The sequence below is a fragment of the Meleagris gallopavo genome, chromosome Z, assembly GCF_000146605.3.
Source record: "Meleagris gallopavo isolate NT-WF06-2002-E0010 breed Aviagen turkey brand Nicholas breeding stock chromosome Z, Turkey_5.1, whole genome shotgun sequence".
Lineage (NCBI taxonomy): Eukaryota > Metazoa > Chordata > Aves > Galliformes > Phasianidae > Meleagris > Meleagris gallopavo.
In genome coordinates, this window is record NC_015041.2 from 17859328 (window position 1) to 17867292 (window position 7965).

At 45.9% G+C, this 7965-nt stretch overlaps 1 protein-coding gene across 1 annotated transcript in view; it reads left to right on the forward strand.

The window, feature by feature from the left end:
- LOC104914906 (zinc finger SWIM domain-containing protein 6-like) overlaps positions 1-7965 on the forward strand; it is a 537827-nt gene that overhangs the window by 520803 nt on the left and 9059 nt on the right. The window lies entirely within an intron of this gene.

The window sequence follows — 7965 nt, forward strand, 5'->3', positions numbered from 1 at the left end:
ATCCCATGACTTCTGTAACGTATAGGGATAGGTGCCTGGAATTGGAGCATTAACACTTTAACTCCCAGTATACTACATGATGTATTGATGCGGAATACTGAGAACCAAACCAAAACAAAAAAAAAATATAAAACCATGACAATATCGCAACGCATGTTGGTACAATTCAATCTGGGGTCTTAACTGATGATCAGTGCCCGTAATTTGGATCCTAAGCGGGGTGGCCCATGTTGCCTGCAACATTCTCAGGGCGCTGGGTCTGCCGTATTGGGGCCTTTCATTCAGGACCCGCAAGGTTTCATATAGTCTTTTCGTCCACCCCTGCAGGGACTGGGAGTCTGTCTTCAGGGCAGCCTTAAGAATACCATTATAACGTTCAATGAGGCCTGCCCCCGTTGGATTATATGGCAGGTGGAATCACCATTTGATGTTATTTTCTTCTGCCCAGCACTGTATTGTTGTACCAGTAAAATGTGTCCCTTGGTTGTTCTCGATGACTTGAGGTGTCCAGTAGGCGGCCATCAACTTGGTGAGTGCCTTGATGGTATATGCCTGTTTCGCTCTTGGCACTGGATAGGCCTGCATTAGTCCACTTGCTGTGTTGACGCAGGTCAGGGCATATCTCACACCTTCAGATCAAGGGAGAGGCCCAATGTAATCGACCTGCCATCGCTGGAGAGGATTGTGTCCTCTAGCAAAATGGGCTGTTGTCTTGGGCAACTGTCTCAGTCTCATCTTGGAGCAAGCATCACAGTCTCGGCATTCCTGGACTATATCAAACAGTTGCATGGGCAGCCCCCATGCTTTAGCAGCTGCCCGCATTGTCTTTATCCTACATGCTGCAGCTTCTGATGTAACCAGCGGGTGATGATCTCGGATGGTGAATCTTCAGTCCAACGAACTCAAGCCAGTGTGTTGGCTTCATCTTTTCCTGCAGAGTGGCCAGAAACGTGGTAGACATCAATGGTCCTGTATTTGACTGTATTCCATATATCTAACTTAATATCTCTTAATATCTCTGCCCCAGATTGGTCGGGCGCAAATAATACAGACCTGGGTGGCCCACTGTGCAATCCAAAGAGTGAGCCTCCAGTACACAGCCCAACTATCCATGCAGATATTCAGGATACCGTCACCGGGTTCCTTGGTTATAACCATCCACACAGCTCGCAGTTCTGCCCATTGGCTACTTTGACCATCCCCCTCTTCAAACCAGATTGTTTCAGTGAAGGGATGGTTTGCCACTGCTCTCCACTTGCTCATGTTACCCTTGCTGGATCCATCCATATACCAGGCATCTTCAGGAATGGGATATTTCCATGGTGGAGCAACCATTGTCTCTTCTGGTGCATCACTGTGATATGTCACTGGGCCTAGGATATTCTGGAAATCTTTAAATGGTGACAAAGACAGAATACTCCTCTGGCTGAGATAGACAAACCATCGTGCCACTGTCTGTGCTTGGGCCACCCCTGTCTTAGGAAGGTGAGTCAGATCTTTCACCCACTCCTGAATTGGCAAGGTCGTCTTCACTATGACTTCAGAAGTTTGGGTCATTGGCTCTACCCCCTGTAATGCAGAGTAGGCAGCCAATAGCTATTTTTCTATCATACTGTACCTTTCTTCTGCTCTATGCCAGACCTGAGACCAGAATCCAACTGGGGTTCAAATGTAATTTTGGTGCTGCCATAGGCCCCAGCCAAACCTGTCCTGAGTTACATGAACATCAAGTTTGGCTGGAAGGGTGGGATCAAATATACCCTGTGCCTGGGACTGTTTAACAGCTAGTTTTGTTTGCTGGAAGGCCTTTTTCTTTTTCCTCCAGTTCCATTTTTGGACTTTTTAAATGAGTTGATACAAAGGCCACAGTAGCTGCACTACGTGGAGTATAAATGAATGCCAGTATTCCAATATACCCAAGAATTCATGCAACTGCCTTGGCACGGTAGGGACTGGTAATGCCTGAACCTTGTATTTTATTGCACTGGGTAGTTCTTTGGTCTTTCCTGACCAAACTACACTGAGAAATTTTACCAATAGGCCTGGTCCTTGCACCTTCTGTGGCTTTATAGCCCATCCTTTCTCTTGTAAATAGATAGTCAGTGAATCTGCTGTCTTTCCTAATGCCTCCGCTGAGTCAGACGTCAACATGAGATCATCAATATAGTGGTACAGTTTGAATGTTATTAGGATTATTCTTATCTGCTAGCTCACACGCCACTAATTTATGATAATAGGTTGGTGAATGCATGTACCCTTGTGTCAGGACCTGAAAGGTCCACTGCCTGCCTCCCCATGTAAATGCAAACTCATCTTGCGATACTTAATGGATGGGAATATTGAAGAAGGCATTTGTCAAGTCTAGGACACAGTGGTAGGTTTCTATCTCCCTACTCAATGTGTCCATCAGGGAGGCAATATTGGGTATGGCTGCATGAATTTGCAGCATGACCTTATGTGATACTCTGTAATCCACTGTCATTCTTCACGTGCCATCTGACTTTTGTACTGGCCATATGGGGGAACTATATGGGCTGTGAGCAGGTCTTATGACCCCTACTTTTTCTAGTTACTGCAACATTCTGGAAATTTCTTCTTGCCCCCCTGGGAGTCTATACTGTTTAGTATTAGTAATCCGGTGCGGCTCTGACAGGTGAATAGGCTCATTTTTCACATGGCCTCTTAATATCCCCTGCACCTCCCTGATACTAATACATCCCTTTCTTAGTCTGAACTCTCCCACAGTCGTCTGGGGAGTCAGACCCCATAGTATATCTATGTCCAGTATATACTCTGGGATGCCCAACCCCCAGTTTCAACCATGTCTGGGTTACAGGGATCGTCTGTCCCCCAAACCCAACAATCATCACCGTATCTCCATGAAATTTAGTTGGATCACTATAAATAATCAACGTTTCTGCACCCATGTCTACTAACGCTATCACTTGCTGTATGTTCTTTCAGGACCAAAAAATAGTCAATTCAACATAGGGCCTCGGGTCCCACCTGGTGGCCTTGGTGCAGGGGGGCTGGCATCCCCCATCATGCAAGTAACTCTGCAGTCGACAGTTCTTTTTCCTCAAGTGGCTTGGGCAGAGTGGGCCAGGTCACTTGAGGTTTTTTCCATTTGTTGAGAACTAGGAAATCTTCCAGGTTCCATGTTCTCATTGGTACTTGTTCAATAATTCTTACCCCTGCTTTTTGGGGATATTTTGAAGCTTTTGATTTTCCTCCATCTGCCTCTGTAACTGGAGGATGACATAATTGGGCTGGCAGTCAGTTATTGCAAATTGAACCCCAGCTCAGATTAAATCATTAAACACCTGTTTTCAGGATACCCATATGGGTCCTGATTGACAAGTCCATGGGGTGGGTCTCCTAGTTACAGGGAGGACCTCTGCCCCTTCCAACATCCAGATAGTGCACCTGGACTGAAGGTGCTCTGTCTCCCCTAGATCAGCCACCAACTGGACAGCTTGTTGGATAATGTCCACCGAGGCCACTAAAGGGTTTAGTATGGACAGCAGTGTACAATATTGTTGGGGAGGAGCTAGTTGTAATATGAGGACCCTCATCCCTCCCGAAATCTTAACCAGGTCTGGACTCTCAAAAGCATCATCATAAATTGCCTGCATCGTTCCCAATTCCCTAATGTAATTTTGAAGTTCCTCCATTGAAGTCCACAAACCAGTATTTATTGGTACATCACTTTTGTTTGGCCATGTGATTCTACACGCTGCCATTATGCATTGAACTGTTTTTCCAGTGTGTCCAAAAACCGAAGGCCTTACTCTAATGCTGAAGGTGAGATGGCTGGGGAGCACACACCACAGAGACTAGCAGTAAAAGAATGGGACTGTCTCATGACTTGCAAACAGTTTTATCTTTCCCTCTAAATGGAAAATGGAAACAGAAAAGTTTAAGTCTTCTGGGATATGTAGTTATTTGAGAACCAAGTACCCAGAAATTTTGTCAATTCATGGAACTGGAGCATTAATTAATGATCTTGATTAATGATTAATGATCTTGATAGGGGGATTGAGTGCACCCTCAGTAAGTTTGCAGACACCAAGTTGGGAGAGAGTGTTGATCTGCCTGAGGGGAAAAGGGCACTACAGAGGGACCTGGATCTATGGGCCAAAGTTAACTGTATGAGTTTCAATAGGGCCAAGTGTCGAGTGCTGCATTTTGCTCACAACAACCCCAGGCAACCCTACAGGTTTGGGGAGGAGTGGCTAGAAAGCTGCCTGATGGAAAGGGACCTTGGTGTACTGATGGACAGTCAGCTGAATATGAGCCAGCAGTGTGCCCAGGTGGCCAAGAAGGCCAATGGCGTCCTGGCTTGTATCAGGAATGGTGTGGTGAGCAGGACTAGGGAAGTCATCCTGACCCTGTACTCAGTGTTGGTGAGGCCTCACCTCAAATACTGTGTTCAGTTTTCGGCACCTCAGTACAGAAAAGACATTGAGGTGCTGGAGCGGGTCTAAAGAAGGGCAACAAGGCTTGTGAAGGGCTCGGAGAATATGCCTTACGAGGAGAGACTGAAGGAACTGGGGCTGTTTAGTCTGGGGAAAAGAAGGCTGAGGGGAGACCTTATTGCTCTCTTTCAATATCTGAAAGGTGCTTACAGAGAGAGTGGGCTTGGTCTCTTCTCATTGGTGACTGGTGACAGGATAAGGGGAAATGGCCTTAAGTTGCACCAGGGTAAGTTTAGGTTGGATATTAGAAAACACTTCTTTACAGAAAAGGTTGTTAAGCACTGGAATAGGCTCCCCAGGGAGGTGATTGAGTCACCATCCCTGGATTCGTTTAAAAAATGTTTGGATGTGGTACTCAGGGACATGATTTAGCAAACGGTTGTTAGGGTAGTATGGTTAGATCGTGGTTGGACTTGGTGATCTTTAAGGTCTTTTCCAACCCGAGTGATTCCATGATAAACTCTTTAACTCCCAGTGCTCTACATGATGTTATGATGTAGACTACTGATAACAAAAATTGTAAAACCATGAAAATTCTCTAGTTGGATTTTAGTCAGCTTGACTTTCTTTTCGACTTGGCTTAGCATTTTCGTTACCATTTGTATATGGGGCTGCTGAATCACTGCCTGAACCTCTGATTAATCACCTGAGGTGAGCAATGAGTCAGCCACAGGAGCACAGGTGAAGGCAATTCACCTGTGCTGCAGGAAGGGGTGGAGCCTGGCTCCACCTCTCCTAGACCCATTTAAGAGCTGACTGCCAGTGGGGAAGGATCTTTTCTGGACATCTGCTCTACTGGAGTCTATTGTGTGGGCCCAGGATAGAGTGAATGTCCTTTTTTCTTAGTCTAGTATAATAATTATATCAGCCAAATTCCTGGATATACTATATCATCTGTATATTCATTGATTGTACAATTGGTGAGCCAGGCAGGCCAAATATACTTTATATCATGGCTTTTCTGTGTAATTTCTATAAATGAGTCAGGGGGAGAACACCATTCCCCTAGATAAAATGATCTCTGGGCAGATCCTAGGGTTTCTGGGATCTCATTATTATCAATTAGCGACCCTAATTGAGAAAAGGAGTCTCCTGCGTACTATGGGGAATATTTCCCCAGTATGCATGACAGAATACTTTCAAGGACTAAACAAAGACAGTCTAACCACAAAAGAAAGGCAGTTAACTGCATCCACAGTGGCATGGCCACTGTTAAATGCCTTAAATCAAACAGAGACAAGATCAGACACTTTAGAAAATGAAAATCCACTATTAAAAGCCTGTATTGACAAACTGAAACAGGAACTTAATGTATTAACAGGAAAAAAACAATTTTACAGTTTCTAGGTCAGGTCCGCAGTATTTCAATAGACAATAGTCATACCTCTGAAGTAGCGGACCTGGTTGAACAGGAAAGCAGAAACTCTGTCAGATCTAGAGGTTCCACTTACGGCGGACTCCCTGGAGCTCCATCCTATTATAACTCAAAAGACGAAGAAGATACAAGATAGACCGGCGAGGGTGCCCCCTGACCAATGGTCCCCTGCCGAAACGCATTTACATGTAACGGCTAGGCCATATACTCCAACCGAATTAATGGATATGGTGCAGTGATCTCGGCAGAGGCTGAGAGAGTGTACCTGCATGGTTGCTTAGATTATGGGATTCAGGGGCGGAAAGTGTCATGGTTAATGGGCCAGAAGTAGCAAAGCTGGCCACCATAACGGTATACCCTGCTGTCAGGCAGAGACTATACGCTGCTGTCCAGTATAGCAATGAGAACCATTCAATAATAGACTGGTTAATGGTAGCATGCCGCATGGTTTGGCCGAACAAATCAGATATTCCATTAAACACAGGGCTATGGTCCTCCATGGAGGACCTTCAAAATTACATTCGTGAATTAGGTATGAGAGAAGCGATATACGAGGACTCATTTGATAGCCCAGATATGATAAACTTCTTGGCAGGTATGCGAGATTTAATCTTACAACAGGCCCCTTCCCACCTATATGGGAGCTTGGTTTCGATATTAAACCCTCTGGTGGCCTCGGAAGCTGTGGTTCGACAAGCTGCCCAGTTAGTAGCTGATCTGGGGGAGACAGAGCGTCTGCGCACTAGGCTCAATATCCGAGTGGTAGAAGAAGCAGAGGTGCTCCCAGTAGTTAAAACCAAGAGGCCACCTGTGTGGAACTCTCAGTCAGGGCCCATAAGGGTTTCACGTAAACAAATGTTTAATGACCTTATTTGGGCTGGGGTCCAATTTGCAAAGATAGACAGCCAGCCCAATCACATCCTCCTACAGCTGTCTCCACAGCTGAAAGACAATCAGAGATTCCAGAACTACCCTAAGAAACCAAGGGTAAGAGTTATAGGAACAGTACCGACGTCGACATGGAATTTAGAGGATTTCATTATTCCCAACAGAAAAAAATAAGGTCCCTCAGGTGTCTTGGGCTACAATGCCTGAACCACCTGAAGCAAGAGACTTGATCATGGCGTGACGAGGGATGTTAGACCTGCCCAGAGCCCCTATAATTCCCCCATATGGCCAGTGCGAAAGTCGGATGGCACATGGAGAATGACGGTAGATTACAGAGAATTAAATAAGGTCACGCCACCTATTCACGTGGCTCTACCCAATATTGCTTCCCTAATGGACACATTGAGTAGGGAGATAAAAACCTATCATTGTGTCCTAGATCTAGCAAATGCATTCTTTAGTATCCCAATTACTGAAGAATCGCAAGATCAATTTGCATTCACATGGGGAGGCAGGCAGTGGACCTTAAAGGTCCTGCCACAGGGGTACGTGCATTCACCAACATTATCATAATCTAGTGGCGCATGACCTGGCCGACTGGAAAAACCCGGATCACGTTAACTTGTATCACTATATTGATGATCTCCTGCTGACATCCGACTCAGAGCAGTCTGTCTTCATCCCCTTTGAAAGAAGAACTTCAGAAGATCCTAAGCCCAGGAACATATCACAGTGATGCACCGAAAGGAATACTGGTCGCTCCACCGCAGAAGAGTCCCGTTCAGGAGGGAAAATACCCTATCCCTGAAGATGCTTGGTACACAGATGGATCCAGCAAGGGCAATCCGAGCAAGTGGAGAGCAATAGCATACCATCCTTCTACTGAGACAATCTGGTTTGATGAGGGGGATGGTCAGAGCAGCCCATGGGCAGAACTGTGAGCCGTGTGGATGGTTATAACTAAGGAACCTGGTGATGGTATCCTGAACATCTGTACGGATAGTTGGGCTGTGTACCGAAGGCTCACTTTGTGGATTACACAGTGGGCCACCCAAGAATGGACTATCCATGCCCGGCCGATCTGGGGCAAGGACATGTGGTTAGACATATGGAATACAGTCAAACACAGGACTGTACGTGTCTACCATGTTTCTGGTCATCAGCCCCTACAGTCACCGGGAAATGATGAAGCCGACACGCTGGCCCGAGTTCGATGGATTGAGA